This window comes from Peromyscus eremicus, chromosome 1, assembly GCF_949786415.1.
Source record: "Peromyscus eremicus chromosome 1, PerEre_H2_v1, whole genome shotgun sequence".
Lineage (NCBI taxonomy): Eukaryota > Metazoa > Chordata > Mammalia > Rodentia > Cricetidae > Peromyscus > Peromyscus eremicus.
The window spans coordinates 133,249,623-133,268,430 of NC_081416.1; the positions used below are offsets into that span (position 1 = coordinate 133,249,623).

The 18,808-nt window shown below is 41.4% G+C and overlaps 1 protein-coding gene across 1 annotated transcript in view; it reads left to right on the forward strand.

Moving 5' to 3' along the window:
- Positions 1 to 18,808, forward strand: part of Entrep2 (endosomal transmembrane epsin interactor 2) — a 419,262-nt gene that overhangs the window by 306,119 nt on the left and 94,335 nt on the right. The window lies entirely within an intron of this gene.

The window sequence follows — 18,808 nt, forward strand, 5'->3', positions numbered from 1 at the left end:
TCTTCAAGTCTCAGAGAAATATGTATTAATTCGGTAGCTTTTCAGTTGCTTAAGGAATTTCAGTCACAGTGGTTTATTTCTGTGGATTCTCCTGACTAAAACTTATTCTTGTAAATTATCCCCACCCCACCCCTTTTTTGAGGCAGTATCCCACCTATATAGCTATGGCTGGCCTGGAACTCATTATGTAGACCTGGATGGACTCAAACTTTTGAAAATGTTCCCACATCTGCCTCCCAAGTGGTGGGATTACAGATATACCCTTATTGGAGTTAGCTCCAGCTCTCTCTCTCTCTCTCTCTCTCTCTCTCTCTCTCTCTCTCTCTCTCTCTCTCGTGTGTGGTGTGTGTGTGTGTGTGTGTGTGTGTGTGTGTGTGTGTGTGTGTGCCTGTGTATATATGAGTATATATTATGTACCTCTGTGTGTATATGAGTATGTTTGTGCCTATGTTTGTGCATGAGTATACATGTGTATGAATATACATCTTAGTTAGAATTACTATTGCTACGATGAAGCACCATGACTAAAAGAAATTTGGAGAGCAAAGAGTCTGTTTGGCTTACACATCCTGAATCTTAGTCCATTGAGGGAAGCCAAAGCAGGAACTCAAACCAGTCAGGAACCTGGAAGCAGGAGATGATGCGGAGGCCATGGAGGGATGCTTCTTACTGGCTTGCTCCTCATGGCTCACTTAGCCTGCTTTCTTATAGACCCAGGACCTGGCCAGCCCAGGGGTGGCCCCACCCACAATGGGCTGGTTCCTCCTACATCAATCACCAATTACAAAATTGCCCTGCAGGCTTGCCTGCAACTCAACCTTATGGAGACGATTTCTTTCTTTTTTTGTTTTGTTTTGTTTTTCAAGACAGGGTTTCTCTGTGTAGCTTTGGAGCCTGTCCTGGATCTCACTCTTTAGCCCAGGCTGGCCTTGAACTCACAGAGATCTGCCCGAGTGCTGGGATTAAAGGCGTGTGCCACCACTGCCAGGCCTGGAGACGATTTCTTAATTGAGGTTTCCTTTTCTCAAATAACTCTAGTTTGTGTCAAGCTGACACAAAAATAGCCAGCACAGTGTGTGTGTGTGTGTGTGTGTGTGTGTGTGTGTGTGTGTGTGTGTGTATGTACAGGTATGTGTGTGCCTGTCTATATGCACACAAATGATGATTCAAAAGAGCTTTGCACCTAAGAAAATTACAGGCTTCCTCAGTTAGGATTTCTATTGCTGTGAGGAGACACCAGGACCATATTAACTTTTATAAAGAAAAACGTTTAGTTGGGTGTGGTGGTATTGTGTTCCCCAAAATATTGTGCACCCTAATATACTTATCTGGGGTCAGAGACAGAACAGCCACTGGATACAAAGGCTAGAAAATGGTGGCACTCACACCTTTAATCCTAGCATTCCATAGGTAGAAATCTCTCTGGTTCTCTGTGAGTTCAAGGCCACATTGGAAACAGCCAGGCATGGTGACACACGCCTTTAATCCCAAGAAGTGAGCCTTTAATCCCAGGGAGTGATGGCAAAAACAGAAAGATATACAAGGCGTGGAGACCAGAAACTAGGAGCATTTGGCTGGTTAAGCTTTCAGACTTTCAAGAAGCAGTTCAGCTGAGATTCAGAGGCTTCCAGTCTCAGGAAACAAGACCAGCTGAGGAACTAGCGAGGTGAGGTAGCTGTGGCTTGTTCTGCTTCTCTGATCTTCCAGCATTTACCCCAATAACTGGCCTCAGATTTGTTTTTATTAATAAGAACTTTTAAGATTCCTGCTACAGTTTCAGAAGTTTAGTCCTTTATCATGGCGGGACATGGAAGCATGCAGGGAGATGTGCTGGAGAGGTAGCTGAGAGTCCTACATCTTGATCTGCAGGCAGTAGAAGCAATTGTGTGTCATACTGGGCCTAGCCTGAGCATAGGAGAACTCAAAGTTCTCAAAGAACTCAAAGTGTGTCCACAGTGACACCCATCCTTCAACAAGGCCACACTTTCTCCAACAAAGCCACCCCTCCTAATAGTGCCACTTCCTACTGGCGCCATTTTCTTTTAAACCACCACACAGGCAGTGAGGTGTATCTTACAGAGGATTAGCAAGTGATTTGCTGGATAGAATTATCACCTCATGGTATGTCAACTTGTGATCCTACAATATCCTTGGCTCTCCAGAACAGAAATGAAAGTACATCCAATGACATGGAGTCTGGGTCGACTTTGACTTCCGGGAAGACCATGGCTCCCAGGTACAGGGGCACTGGACTCCCCTTTTGAGCCTTGCTACTCCCCAGCTGCCTGTCTGCTCGGCCTGTCAGTGATCATTTTGAGAAGTCACGGGGGAGTACCCTGAGCATTTTTATGACGGGCTATGCTGCCTTTTCTTGTGGCCATGTTGTTTGGGCTCAGGAGGAGAATTGGCTAGATTTCCTCCACTGTGGTGTTCCCAGCACCATCCTCTGCAGGTGCTGTATCCCCATGGTTACTAAGACCCCATACAGCCTGGACTCCACCTTTATCAACAATGGGGACTTGCCATCCTGTCTCTATAACTTGACACTCTCTTTGTCCCTAAGTACTTTGTGCAGTGGACATTGTGTAACCCAGCCATTTATAGGGCCTCAGGCAATTTTATTTGGGATTTTTATTTTCATATGCAAAGCACTGTGGGAGACAAAGTGATTGGGAAGGGGTGAAGTGGCAGTGCCTGGAAGCCCAGATAAAAGTGGAAACTCACACACAGTCTCCGGTCTTGAGGTGCTGTCCCTCCCAAGCCTTCATGTTAACCTCAGACTGATCCTGTTTCAGAACATCAAGCACTGGAAGGCAGAAGAGGAAAGTTAGATCCAGTTTCCTCCTGCCTTCTTCCTCTGATGAACGAGAAGAGCATCGTATGCACACACAGGGCCGCACTGATGCCCTCTTTGACAAGTATCTCTGGCTAGATGATGCTGTGGAAGCATCATCCTCTGTCTCCCTTAGAGGGCATCCAAAGTGTCCCCCTACCCAGACACACACAAGCCAGTCCTCAGAGGCTTAGGTCCATGTACGTAATAGAGCTCTGTTTTTGGAGTCATGGTCTTCTGTTAATATGATCTGTGCCTTTCTCCCCCGACTTTACTTCCCTTTCCTATTATATGTGGTGATTCCCTGCCCCCATTCTTCATAGGGTATTCAATGAGATAAAAAATCTATAAAAACATGAAAAATAGACCCTTTTTTCCTACTGTTGAAATATAAAGAAAAATTCATTTACAATTTTATCAATCAGTTTAAAGTATCTTTCCAGACTTTCCTGAGCATATTATATGTGTGTATGTACAGCTATATCTATATGTAGTGTGCTCTAATACCCATGCTGCTTTGCGCTTGCTCTACAGTTGGCAATGTATATTATTCCATGGTTTAGAATACTTTACTACAGCTAACTGAATTCAGTAAGATTCAAGAGGTAATTCACCAGCACAAAGTCAGGAGCTGTGATGATCCATATTGCCAATTTCACAAGGTTTAGAATCTCCTTTGAGACAAAGTTAGGATTTATCCATGAGGAGGTTTTCTAGGTTGGATTCGTTGAGAAGGGAAGTCCAATCCTACATATAAATGAACCATTCCATGGGCTGGGGTCGCAGGTGGCATTAGAAAGAGGGAGTGAGCTGAGCATCAGAATTTGTCTCTCTCTGCTCTCTGGTTGCTAAGTAACCAGCAGTCTCTGGCATCTGCCATCATGCTTTTCCCACCATAATGGATTGTAGCCTCAAACTGTGAGCTGAAATAAGTCCTTCCTTCCTTGGCTTTGTTACAACAATGAGGAACGTGGCGAAGGCAAGAAATGTATGATAGATGGTCTACATGCAACCAGTATCTACTCTCCCAGAACACATACATGTATGAACATACGTACACATGAACAGTTAGACACATTTATCTACTTCTGGGCTTTTTTTGTTCTGTCCCAATGTTGCGTCTGGTCATTAGTTACTTTCTTTTTGATTTTCTTGTTTTTTGAGGTAGAGTCTCATTTTGTAGCCCTGGCTGGCCTGGGACTCATGAGATAGACCAGGCTATCCTCAGACTCCATAGAGATAGATCCGCCTGTCTCTACCTCTCAGTACTGAGATTAAAGGTATACATTGCATGCTCAGAAAATTATCTTCTCAATTTTTATAACTGATCGGAAATCCCTATCCCCATACTTATCACAAACATCTAGCCTACTTCTTAAAAACATTCTTCCCTGTTCTTAAACATTTACTCTCCAAAATGAACTTTGAAATTTGAGGAAGTCTAGAATCAAAAGAAAGGATTTGAGATTTTAATTGGAATAGATAACATTTGTACGTAGCCTTGAGAATTGATGTTAGATAGTTCCTTGCCTTCCCACTCAAGGACACAGGGTGTGTTTTGTTTTATCCAAATTTTTCTCAACTAATTAATTTTGGGTTTTAGTTCTCTTTAGAATAGCTGGTACATAACCACATGGACATAAAGTATTTGTCTCTTTTCTCTGCATAATTTAAAATCATCTAATATTCTCTGCATAAAAAAGATCTGTAAGTGAAAGTAATTTTCTTACTCTAATTTAATCTCAGACACACTATCTCCCAGAAGTAGCATCTAATAGTTTCTTCTTACCTTCCTAGACATTATTTCATGCGTCCTTTTTTGTGTGTATCATTATTACATGTGTGGCTGTTTACACACAGGCACATTGCTTTTGTCAAACAACCATGTCCCTTGCATGAATTCTTGGAAGGATTTTTGCTGTTAAACAGAGACCAGTGGGGAATTCTGCTTGATGGATGTGTGGGGCTTCAGTTACTGCAACTTCAGAGAGGGGTCTAGTCTTTTGATCAAATGAAGATGACAGAGAATGTGACTTTTTTGCACACTCACTATTCAACAAATGCAAAGTGGGGGTGCGGGGAGCTGGATGCCAGGGAGCTGGATGCCCGGGAGCTGGCCTAGGTGCTGAAGGCATGGCTGTGCACAGGACCGGAACCTGCGAACAGGCATGGAGAACATCAACTCAGAGCAAGTCTCAGTTAATACACGTGCCTGCACTTCAGTTTGATTAAGTGCGTTGGGTTTGGGGGAATGCCTCTAATCCCATCGCTTTGAGGCTTAGATGGAAGAATCACAAGTTACCTTGGGCTGCCTACTGAGATTTATTTCAGAAATCAAGAGTAGTGCTCTTAAAGCCCTGGGTTGAATCTCACAACAGACAGACAGACAGACACACACACACAAATAAATAAATAAATAATAAGATTTATGAACTTATTTATAATTGGTCTTCAAAAACAAGGCACCACGTGACACTTTTGCCAACAATATGTGACTGTGCCTGGTTGCCCAGCCCTATGCAGATACTTGTGTGTATTATCAGAAATGTTCCTCGTTAATTTGGCAAGAAAAGTGAGATCTTGTTATATAATTTTCATTTCCTTAATGAAAAGTAAGGTTACATTTTTGTGATTTAAATTTTGCTAATTGTTAGTGTGTATTGTTACTTATTTTCTGTTATGTTATCATTTTATGATTAATAAGTATTACTATATTAAGAAGCCTAGACTTTATTATATGTGTTGTAATTGTTCTTTTTCCCCTGAGGTTTGTTATTTACATGTTGACAACTGCCATGGTGTTATCTCTGGGGAAAAATTTTATGTTGTATCAAATGCTTGTCCATCTGCATCCCCTGCTGACTTCCAGATCATGTGGTTTGCCCAGAAAAGCTTTCCAACTTTAAATTTATGTACAGTTTTCCCACTTCTCTAAATTTTAGAAATTTTTTCTTAAATATTGGTAAAATTTTATGAGGCTTGGGTATATCTGTGAAGCATGTAAGTTCAAGAGCTTTCAGAAGCCGGAAGAACTGGGGGTCTGGACAGTTGTGAGTCACTGTGTGGATGCTGGGACCTGAACTCAGGCCCTCTGCAAGAGCAGCAAGTGCTCTTAACCACAGAGCCATCTCTCTATCTCTTGGGTTTATTTTTTATGAACATTACTACACCTTTTGCAGTAGTCTTAAAGAACACACAGGTGGGTAGCCCCTGGAGAAGTCATGGTGGGTGGCATTCTGTGGAGAGCTAGGGCACAATTGCCAGCAAGGAGCACATGAATGCTTTCCCCAAAGGTTTCTGTCCTAAGAGCCCGCATAGGAGTTGAAAAATCATTTAGGGATTTAAAACAAACATGCTGTGTCAATTGACTTCATGATAAGGGAAAAAAGTAGTATTGATTTTCAGTTTGTCCCCAAATGCCTCCCCATGTTGCTTAATTCTAGACTTCATGTGCATCAAACTATGACGGCATGAGCTTTGTTTAAATGAAGCCTTGTTTATCATGACCAAATCCTTCCGGTCTGTTTGGGCTTCATTTCGCACCTTTTCTGTGTTTTTAAATGAGAAATCTAACAAGAATGCTTTTTCAATGAAATTTGATACATAGGATGATGATTCTTCTGTCTTAAATGAAAAGACACTAGTTTCTCATTTTTTTTTCTTTTTAAAATGTGAATTAAAATACAAATCAAGTCTCATATAAAAGATGCCAGCAGCACATAAATTGGAAGGAAAGTCTAAGTCCCCCTATTTTTCTGCCTCCCACTCCAACTGCACAGGCACTTGCTTAATGATATAACCACATCTTTCATATTCATAGATATTTATGTGCATATATATGTACACATATGTGCTCAAATATAATACTTTATGTTCAAATGAGGAAGCTCGTGATGTGGATATTTGTGGGGGATGCTCTTCCTATTCAGGGCTCTGTTTCAGCATTACCATGGGTCTCTTGGAGACACAGGGTGCTCTGTCCTGCTCTTTACCACTGTTACTCAGCCTTATGAACAAGTACTCTTGTCTGTGAGTCTGAGAACTTTGGATGCAATCAGGTAATAACTGTTTTAATAAATAAAAATAAATCACTGTAGAATGGAGTGAATGGATCCGTTTGTCCTTGGTATTGTCACAGAAACTAGACGTGCAGGTGAAGGGTGAGGCGTATTGACACCTTTCATTAAGGCCCAGACTTGAAATGTGCTGTTTAATGTTTTGGTGCCAACCTAGCACTGTCTGACCCCTGGTGACAAGGATGACGGTGAGGGCTGCTGTCTGTGTTCAGTGCTGGCTGTGTGCAAGACTCAGCTCTCAGCCCAGGGGTCTCAACCTTAATGCTGGGACCCTTTCACACAGTTCCTCATGTTTTGGTGAGCCGCAATCATAATTTCGATGCTACTCCATAACTGTCATTTTGTTACTATTGTGAATTGTAATGTAACTATCTGATCTGCAGGACATCTGATATTCCGCCCCTGTGAAAGGGTCATTTGACCCTGAAACCGAAAGGCTGAGAAACACTGCCTCAGCCCCTTGCATGCACTCACTTATTTACTTCTGGCCACTCTGAACACAAGACAGTGACTGCTGTACCCCGTCTTCTAGGCAGGAAAACAGAGTCCTTGAGAATTAAGTGAATTATTCCAAAAATCATGCAGCTGTCTGTATGGGCATCAGATTCCAGTCTGGCTTCTTAACCATCCGCAAATCGTTACATTTGACCTTTGAAATCATGCTGACAATTAAATAGGGAACAGGGAAAGGGTATGAGGTGCTGGACAGCAGAAGGCAAAGGATTATTCTTGCTTATATTCGGGTAGAGTAGATTTTAAAATTAATTAATTAACTGATTTATTCATTTATCTTTGTAATGGTGGGAGATAGAAGCCAGAATATCACAAATGTTACACAACAAGGTAAATCTCCCATAGAACATAGATGCCATCTCTACATAGAATGGTTTCCAGGAGCCTAAGCTAAAATGAATGTCACTACAAAGAGGCATGGAGCCAACGGTATGCGGCTTTGTAAGAAGCACCGATCACTTCCTTTGTAGTCACACCAAGCCTATAAGAGAGTAAAGGACACCTCCCAACACACACACACACACACACACACACACACACACACACAGAGTAAATAATAGCATGACTCCCTTGTTTACCCACAGCTACACCAGCAGCAATTTGGGCTCCTTCAAATTAGACTGCTATCACACTGCAGGGATAGTGTGATCTGTCCTTGTTAGCTGTGAAGCCAGGGTGTCCCCATCCTTCCTGGGACCGTTGTATTCACACTAATTGGATGCCTCTCCAGTCACTATCCAGGCTTTCTGGTAGGCACCTGTGTCCCCTAGAACAAAAGAGGTGGCCCAGGAGGCCTGACATGTGTGCAGCCATTTGGATGCAGAAACAGCAGCTGCCTCCTTCCTCCTGCCTGATGAGCTCTAACCTCGGACTCTCTGTCTGTGCCTCCCACGTATGGTGCCTGATTTCTCAGTTCAGAATGCAGCCCATTTCCTAGGAGTAATTGGTAAAGGCCTCTTTTTACAACCCAGGGGAGCGGGCAGCAAAAGAAAATCAAGCATCGTATGGCACCATGAGAAGCCTTGGTGTGCTTGGTTATTATAATTTCTATACCACCCCTATTTTTTGAGACAGGATCTCATTATAGCCTAGGCTGACTTTGAACTTACAATATAGCCAAAGAGCATCTGCTTCCACCTCCCTGAGCATTGGGATAACGGGCACATGCTACCATGCTCCATTTCTCTAATGCTGGAGATTGAACCCAGCACTTCATACATGCTAGCGAAGTGGTCTATCAGCAGAAAATGCCCTGGTCCAATCTTCACCTATCTAACTGGTTTCCACATCTTTACGAGTTATCATTTAAAGTACTTAACAAGCTAATTTCCAAGTTGTCTTTTCTGTCCCATTGGCCTGTGTGTCCTTCCTTCCAATGTATCACACCAGTTTGGTTATTGCTATATGCTAAAATGTAATCCTGGATACAGTGATTCCTCTCTGTGATCTGTGTTTTTAGAATTTCTTAGTTGCTCCATGGACTGGGCCTTTCAGAATAAGTTGTAAAATATGATTTTACTCTACAAAATTCTTGCTGAGATCTTGATGGGGATGATATTAAAGTTTGGGACAGACTGACATCCGGCTATATCTGTGGTTCTCAACCTTCCTAAGACTGAGACCTCTTAACAGTTCCTTATGTTGTGGTGACCCCCAACCACAAAATTATTTTTGTTGCTACTTTGTAACTGTAATTTTGCTACTCTTATGAATCATAATGTAAATATCTGATATGCAGGATGTCTGATATTTGGCCCCTGTGAAAGGGCCGTTTGACCTTCAAAGGGGTTGCGACCCACAGATTGAAAACCACTAGTCTATATGGAGGCCTCACAACAGTGAATAGAGTATGTCTTGCTGTTTGTTCATTTGTCATGTATTTACTTGTTATATGTTTACTTAAGGATTTCATCCTCATTGGAATGCTTTCAAATGATACTTTCTTTCTGTTTTAATTTATGAATATTTTATTTGCTATATGGAAATATTATTTTTATTGGTGTTTTGTATTTTATGACCTGGCTGTACTCATGTGTTAGTTTTCTGAGTTTTTGGTAGATTCTTTGGGATTTTGTATGTATTAAATTATGGCATCTTCAAAATGAAGGGATGGTTTTGTTTTTTAACTCTTAACTTATTTGCTTTTTATTTCCTTTTCCTGCCTCTGGCACATCTAGCATGCTGAGGGAATGTAGAGAGTGGGCTGGTTTGCTTGGTTACTAATCTTTTTTGTGCGTGTATGGTACTAAGCATTTGATCTTAAGTATTTTTTATTTTATTTTATTTTTTTGTGACCTACTGAGCATTTATTACTGCTTTATTGGATCACAGGCAACTCATCAGTGGCTACACCTCTAAAGAAAATGACATCACCAGCAACAGCAACCATTAACTGCCTGTAGCTCCTCAGAAAGGGGTGAGACCTTACAAGCCCCTCCCCATCCATGAGGCGATGTTAACAGATTCTGTCTTGTGAAAGTAACTGTAGCTGCTTTGAGTTTATGAGTGCATTAGCCATGTAATGTCCAAAAGACACCATTTCCCAACACTCCCCCACATCTTTCAATTCTTATATGCTTCCCACAGTCTCTCCCACAGTGTTCCTTGTGCCTTGGAGGGGCTGGGATAGATGACCTATTGACCGGTTATGAGTCTCTACATTAACAATTGCCCATTATAAAAAGAAGCTTCTTCGACCAATTAGGCTGCAAATAGCACTTATTAAAAGCAGATTGAAAACATGCCAATGTAGCAAACAGTACTAGTAGGCTCCGCACCAGGGTCTATCATCTCTTCAGCCATGGGCTCTTGACCAGGTTTGTAATACCAGGCATGAATTCCCTTCTGTGGAACTGGCCTCACATCCAGGCTGAGAGTTATTGGTTACCCTGTAACAGCCATGCCATTGTACCATACACTATTTTGTTGTTTTTTTTGTTGTCGTTGTTTTGTTTTGTTTTGTTTTGTTTTTGTTTTTGTTTTTCAAGACAGGGTTTCTCTGTGCAATAGCCCTGGCTGTCCTGGAACTTTCTTTGTAGACCAGACTGGCTTCACACTCACAGAGATCCAGCTGCCTCTGCCTCCCAAATGCTGGGATTAAAGGCATGCTCTGCCGCCACCTGGCTACTGTACGGTGTGTACACTGTTACACCAGTGGGCATGCCTTGCCTGGCTGGTCAATATTGTAGCCTACAGGGTTAACAGCTGGGTAAGACTTCTGATACTTCTCTGCCCCCATCAGTTTGCATAGCACCTCCCAGCACTAGGGAAGTTAGCCAGCAGAAAGGAAGCTGCCAGCTAAGTTCCAACTAATTTCTCTATGTCCTGCAACCAAAATCCTTAGTGTTTTCAGAAATAGGGTCTTAATGTCAAGTTCTGTTAGAAAACCAAGAGCAATGGCATAACCTATATTGTTTTGGGGGCCACTGAGGCCTCCATGACCAACAACATATAAGAAGGTATCCCATAACTGGCACTGGAGTTATACTTAATAACCTATGGCCTCTGAAAGGAGCATTATTCATCCATGTGTGTTACCTCTGTTCAAATGCTTTTAAATAAATTTCTATTTTAAAATATGCATTCCAAGTTTACATGTCTTTTTCATATATCCTTACCGTTGGTTGAACTTTTCCCTGATTGCTCTTTTCTATCCCCTCATCCCATCTCCACTTGAACCTTCCTACTCCTGGTGTCCCAAATTTCATAACACCTGTGTTCTACTATGTCCCTCTCCTCAAAGCCGCACCCTATCCTCCTATAAGAGCTTCTTATCCTCTACGTTCATTCCAAGTTAAACACATTAGTCTAAGAACTTGAAGCTAAGATTTGCATCTGAGAAAGAAGACCTGGCATTTGTCTTCTGGGCCTGGGCTACTTCATTCAGAATATCTTCTGGTTCAAGTACCTGTGAATTTCACTTTTGTCTACAGCTGGATAAGATTTCATTACATGTGTCTCAATTTCAATATCCATTCATAAGCTGGTGGACATCTAGTTTGCTTATATTTCCTGTTTACTATGAATAGAGCAGTAATGAACTCAGTTGGATGAGTGTCTCTGCCCTAGACTATGGAGTCTTTTGGGTGTATGCCCAGAAGTGCTATAACTGGGTCATATGACAGTTCTAATTTCAGCTTTATGAGAAACCCCAACACTGATTTTCATAGTGGTTACACGCCAATCAACCTTGCCAAGCTTAAGTTGTTATTTGTTTTTAGTGCCATTCTAACTGGGGTAGACTAGTGTGTAGATATCTATTAGGTTCATCTTACTTATGATGTCATTTAATTTCAATGATTTTTCTAACTGGTCCATTTGTCTAATGGTGAGTGTGGGGTATTGAAGCCACTATTATTGTGCTGGGGTAAACGTGTATCTTTACATGTAATGTAATGCTCTTTGCTTTTTTGAAATTGAATGCACCTGTGTTTGGTGAGTATATACTTAGAACTGTAATCTTTTCTTAATTGATTGTTTCATTGGTCAGTATGAAGCGACCATCTTTATATCTTCTGATTTAGTTTGAAGTCTGTTTTGTTATATCAGAATAGCCACACCAGTTTGTTTACTGGTTCCATTTTCTTGGAACACCTTTTTTTCCCATTCTTTCACCCTAAAATAATGTTCATCTTTGATGGCAAGGTGTGTTTCTTGGAGGAAGCAAAAAGAAAAATTCTGTGTTATAATCTAGTCTTCTAGCCTATGTCTTCTAATATGAAAATTTAGATCATTTATATTCAGAGTTACCACTGGAAGAGGTGCATTTGTATCTGTCATTCTGTTGAATTTGTAATGTTTTCCTTTCTTAATCCTCTTTTGCTTAATGATTATCTTAGCATTGTTTCGTTTTTTTCCTTGTAGTGTCTTTGTATGAATTTTTCTCTTCACCCCAAAGTATTTCTTCCAGTATCTTCTGTGGGACTGGCTTTGTGGTCATAAATCCTTCAGCTCGTGTTAATTGTAGGAAGTTTTTCCTTCTCCTTTAGTTATAACAGATAGTTTTGTTGGGTTTATTAGGATGGATCAACAGTTGTGGTCCTTTGGAATATAAAATGCATCTGTCTAAGCTCTTCTGGATTTTAAGCTTTCCATTGAAGATTCAACTGTTCTTCTGGTGGGATGCCTCTGTGTATGATTTGGCCCTGCTCTCTTACAGCTTTAAATATGCTTTTTTTTCTTTCGTATATTCAGTGTTTTAACTATAACATCATGTGGGGAGCTTCTTTCCTGGTCCCATTTATTTGCTATTTTGTCTGCCTCTTGTACCTGGATCAGCCTCTCTTTTCATACATGTTAGAAAATTTCTTCTGGAATTTTATTGAAAATATTTTCTATGACTTTGGAATGAAATTCTCCTTTTATGTTCATAATGGTAGAGTTTACTTTTTCATGGCATCCCAAGATCTTGCATGCTCTGTTCATACTTTATTGACCTTGACTAAATGGTCAGACTCCTCTGCCTTGTCTTCAGGCTGGCATTCTATCCTCCACACCAGCCACTCTGTTCACAAGACTTTCCTCTGACCTATTTCTCTACTGTGTTCTCCCTTCCTGTTATTTCCGTTTCATCTTCCTTCAGTGTTTGTCTTTATTGAATTCTATTTTCATATCACATATTGACTTCCTTATTTTACTCAGCTGTTGGTGTTCTCTTAGAATTCAGGAAGTTATTTGCATTTTCTTTGAATTCTTTGAGTGTAACTATGATCATCCTTTGATTTCTTTGTTCAGAATTTAATATGAATCACTCTTATTGTGAGTTACAATGGATTGGTAATTTTTGGAGGAGGCATGTTGTCTTGGTTTTTCATGTTGCTTATGTTTTTGTGTTGGGACTTTACCATCTGTGCTTAGACTGCTGACTTAGTTTTTGTTGTTTTAGTTCAGGTCACCTGTCTTCTTTCACTGTTGGAGTTTGTAGCGTTCAGGAGAGACTAACTTGCAGTATGGTTGAGGTAGTATTTTTCTCTGTTAGATTAGTGCCCTGGGCATCAGGCTCTATCCCCTGTCCCCCGCTGAGAATTGAATACTGTCTATAACAACAGTCACTGTTGAGCAATAGCTCCCCCCGGCACTTAGAACTATAAAACAGCCACTCCATTAGTAGCAATTGATTTAGGAGTAAAGAGACATTGATGGTCCTAATAGGTGAGTTCTTGTGGGTGTGAGTGGGGAAGGAAAGGAATCTCCATGGGGCTAGTGACAGTATTAGGTTGCTGGAAGTATGGATACACACATATGGATACATACACATGTAGGAAGTATAAGGTATATACACATGTAGGAAGTATAGGGTACATACACATGTAGGAAGTATAGGGTACATACACATGTAGGAAGTAAAAAAGAAAAAAGAGAAGAGTATAGAGAAACGGGGGAGAACAAAAACAAAGAAAGAGAAAAAATATATAATGTGCAAACAACGGGGGCCTAGGTAGGCTGCTGTTGATGTTCTGTATTACATAAATAAGGACTAGCTGTGGGGGAGCTGAGCTGGATGGAGATACAAGATAATAAAAAGGATCGACTTCAGTATTGGATTTGTCTCACCACTGGGAAAACCTCTGCCTTGTCTCCCCTCAAGTCCTGCTCCAGACCACACTCCACGTTGATTTTCCCTTGTCAAGGTCTTCCCTTGGAGATCCTCTGTGTGACATTCTCTCACGAAAGCAATGAGCTCTGCTCTAGGAGTTAGGGATGTTTAAGAGCCCAACTGAAGACACTTCTGTAGATTCTGGGAAGAGGGAAGAAGTCCCTAAGGCCCGCGTGCCAGCAGACATCCACAGTGGTGGCTCGGCTACATTGGCTGTAGTGGCAGCAGTGAATCTGATAGTCAGGGGTTTCCTTGGGGCAATAAACTTGTGATTGTGAGGACAGAAGAATACGGTGATAACATACTCCCCCTACCTCTGTTTCCCTGACTTTAATCAGCCACGTGCTCCACCATGACTTCTAATCCACCATTTTATCTGGAAAGTCCCCTTTAACTAATTCTTTTTTAAAAATTTAAAACAAGATATCACTAAACTGCCCAAGCAGGCCCTCATTTTGTAATCCTCCTGCCTCAGACTCTCAAGTAACTGGGATTACAGACCTGCACCACTAGTTTCCCAGAATTAAAAGAAAAAGGATCAGTCTTCAGACATTGATGAATGCATGATGTTAGCTATGGTAGCTGTGTTAGGCTATATGTGTCATACAATTAAATATGTATGCACGTGTGCAAACCTTACAGACATGTAACTGTATTTTATCTGATTACGTATTTCAAACTATGGCCACTCCTCTCTATTCCTGGCTTGCTAAGTGGTGTTTTTATAGTTTAATAATTTAATTTTTTAAATTTAATAGTTTTTGATAACTACATGTTGGGATTTTCAAAAACCCCTTTTCTTATTCTTGTCTGGTTTGCTGATGGTGATGTGTTACATTGACTCACTGGCAGAGGATAACAGGGGTCATGGTTTGGGCAGACTGTTTCCAGGGTCGTGGTCTCTTATCCACATACTTGAAAACAAGGCCCAGACAGGTTCACAGAAGCAGAAAGAAAACTCTATTTAGAGCAGAGCCATAGTGTGTGTTATCGAAGGAGACACTGTCAAGATTGACAATGGGCTATAGGAGTGAGAATACTCCAGGGCCTCACAAGGAGTCTAAGAGGAAAATGAGGTATGGCATAGTTTGGGTGGTTCTCAATTTTGATTGAGAGATTGAGTCATTGGTTCTTTTTTCCTACTGGGCATGCCCCTTCCCATAATGCTTCTGATTTTAATCATGTGCACACCATATGCATAGTCATAAGATAGTAAGTAGAGGAGTTTCTCTAAAAGCTACTGGAGGACACAGTTTTGTCTTTCTGCACTTACACCCCAAACCAGTTCAAACCAGATTGGTCCTTTAACTCTTCATACCTAGATATATTGGGAATATCCTTGAATAGAAACTGCCTAGATCTGATTGTTAACAGGGTGAGGAGACTTGTACCATTGTTTAGAAATGGGAGTTCAAGCATCGTTGGGAGAGTGGTGTGTGAGCATGGAACATGTAGGTGAAGAAAGCAGGTTGCCAAATGCATTAAAACAAAAAATATTGTGTGCACATAACCCAAGACAAAATGGGGTCATGGTACTAAACTATCTGGCTTGCCTCGCTTAACGTACTGGTTAAATTAAGGTCACTTGATTATGGTCTATAATCATTTTTATATATTACTGGATTTGTTTTTTTAAGTGCTTTGTGGTATAATTTCCTCCCCTGTGCCCCTCCCCTCCCTTCTCTCCTCTCCTTTCCCCATCCCTACTATGACTCTATGGTTTTAGTATTAGGCTAATAGTTGTTCTGTTAAAGGTACTACAACATATTCTCTCCTCTTTTTTAGAAAAGCTAGCATTGTTATTATCTTCCTCCTTGCTCTGATAAAGTATCCGACAAGACCGTGTAAAGAAGGCGGGGCTTATTTTGGCTCACAGGGTCAGGGTGCAGTCCATCACAGGGGTGCATCACTGCATCCAAGTTCAAGGTCACATTGCATCCACAGTCAGGAAGCAGAAAGGTGAATTCTGGATCAATCAAGATTGCTCTTGTTGATCCAGCTTTTGAGTAAGGAATTGGGAGGCTCATGTGAGACTCTTCCTCATTTCTTAGATAAGCATCTAGTGAAGTGGTTCTCAACTTGTGGGTCGAGACCCCTCTAGGGGTTGAATGACCCTTTCACAGGGCTCACGTAAGATCATTGGAAAACATAGATATGTACATTACGTTCATAACAGTATCAGAATTAGAGTTATGAAGTAGCAGTGAAAATAATTTTATGGTTTGGGGTCACCACAACATGAAGAACTGTATTTAAAGGATCATAGCATTAGGAAGGTTGAGAACCACTGATTTAGTGTGATAGGCAGCCCTCTCAGTATTGACCAGACTGTCCTCAGATGCCTGGTTCAGACAATCCTTTTGCCTCAACTTTTCAAGAAGCATGGACAACAAGTGTGTGCCACTGTACCCAGATCATAGTATTCTTTAATAAACATGTTACAATATTTTTATACATTTCAAATATTTTGTGCTCTTTTCTATCTACTACCCCATTGATAATTTATATATTTTGTTTTTTCTATTTTTTATTGGGTTCACTTGTGAACTGACAATTAAATGGTCTGCCATTCTGCTTATGAAGATGAGAGTGGGTTTATTATGGCAAACTAGACATGATATAAAAGTTCCACTTTAATAATTTTACTTGTAAACAGTAGTGCCATTAAGAACATTCATACCATGTACAACTATAACATCTCCCTGTTTCCAGAACTTTTTCATGATCCCCAAAAGAAACTTGGTGGTATGTCCTCATGGTCCCCTCCTTCCAGCCACTGGGAAACAGCATTCTGTTTCTGTCTTGTGATTGCCATTCCAGGTGACCCATCTGAGTAAAATCACACAGTTTATATCCTTTTGTAGCTGACTCCTTTTTAGTATGTTTTAAGGTCTCATTTTTCATTCTTCTTGGTAAAGTTATTTAGGGGAGGTATTTGTACATGACCCTATTGACATCTCTTAGATAAGAATAATTAAAATTCACAATATGACTTAGACATGCAGAATCATGCACTTTGTTGTCTGTGTTTCACATGGGAAGACAAAATAAATGTGATTCTTACCAGTGCACAACAGTTCGGTCTGCCTCCAATATGGACTCTCTCCTGGAGGGAGTCAGCCCTTTACCCTCTTTCCCTCATCTCCTCTTTCTCTCCGGTAGTTCCTGGCCATGGGGAGGGACTGAGCATGGTGGAAGTGCCGTGTGCCACACACATGGAGCCAGATAGCCCTTGTGGGCAGTAGATTTGGTGTGAGTTCAGTATCTCTGGCAGAAGATCAGGCTCCTGCCATGGGCATAGGTCTCCAGGTGCTTAAAACAGACCTCAGACTCTCTCTAAAGCCATCTAGCCTCTGCCTTGTCCTCAGCCTGGCAGAGCCATGAGGTCCCCATCTTCCTCTTTCTAGAACATCAGCTCTGGGGTCACATCCTTATCACTTGCCTGCTTGTCTATTCCCCAAGCTGCCCCCAAATCTCCTTTTGTCTGTGTTCAACATGGAGCTATGGCAGCAGCTCAGGAAACATTTGTTGAGTGGTGATCTGGACAGAATATTCATGGCAAACTCGGTGTGGCGGTCTAGCAGGTAGCTGAAGTGGCTTAATTAGAGTTCCGTGGGCCCATGATGTTTTTCTCAGCACTTAATATTTTCATGATCCATTTACTCCATGGACTGCTGCTGGGGCTGTCAGTGTCAGGAGCATAGGTGGGGACACTCAGTGGCACATCTTGAGGAGGACCTTAATCTTTGGACTGTCTCATTTTATCTGGAGCCAGTTAGTTTTTTTTTTTCCCCTGAGGCTCATGGCAGCATTTACTACCAAGGCTCTCATCTCAGCCCCGAAAGCCTCCAGTAACCAAGCCAACACCAATTACATAGCCACATCTCTCAGAAGAGCCCCACAGTAACCAGGGAAACCCTGATTTAACTTCATGACCATGAATAGTAAATTAGAAGAGGACACAGCCTCAGGCTGGGGCAGTTAGACGCGCCTGACTCTGAGGGTAAAGGAAAACCTGATTGACAGTCCACAGTCCTCGGAGGTCTTGCTGGCCATTGCTTTCATCATGGGTTTGGGAACTGCTAAAGGTTATTTGTTTGTTTGTTTGTTTGTTTGTTTTTAATGTTTTAGTATACTAAGCATGGCTCAGGAATGGTCTTGGCTTCTCTGGGCCTCATGAGAAGGTTAGCATTTCACTTCAACTGGTACTTCGTTATAATGACACACAATGTTTTCTCTTCTGGAAATACCATTCTATTATACTTTATCATTGAGTGAATTTGCCTTGTGTGGACAGATAGATTTCATTGCAAAAATGATGATTTGAAAGTTGATTCCAAACTCAAAAGTTTCCTTGCAGAAGAAATACTCCTAACAAAATAAAAGTCAATAAAGTAACCTAGCAACAATTCCAGGCAAATGTTTCTCAGTGTGCGATTTCTGCAGATATGCTGTTCTCTTGCTCATGGGATGGCACATTCTGACCCAGGGAAGACCCCATATCTGGCACATTCCTGGTCCTGGGTAACAAGATAGAACATTATGACACACCTTCCTCAGAAAAAAAAACTCATGTTCCAATGGGGCAGTGTTAGGTAAACTGTTACCAGGAGAGAAGTGGGGAAACGCTCGCAGGCGAGGCATTCTGAGCAGGTGGCATGTGCACTTAGGCTCTGCAGCTGCCCTGGAAAGGCCCAGGGCTAACTTGTGTGGTCTGGGAACTGAAGCGAAGGCCTTGTGGCCACAGGTTAGAAAGAAGCACAGAGTGAGGTGCTGTGAGTGTGCCTCTGT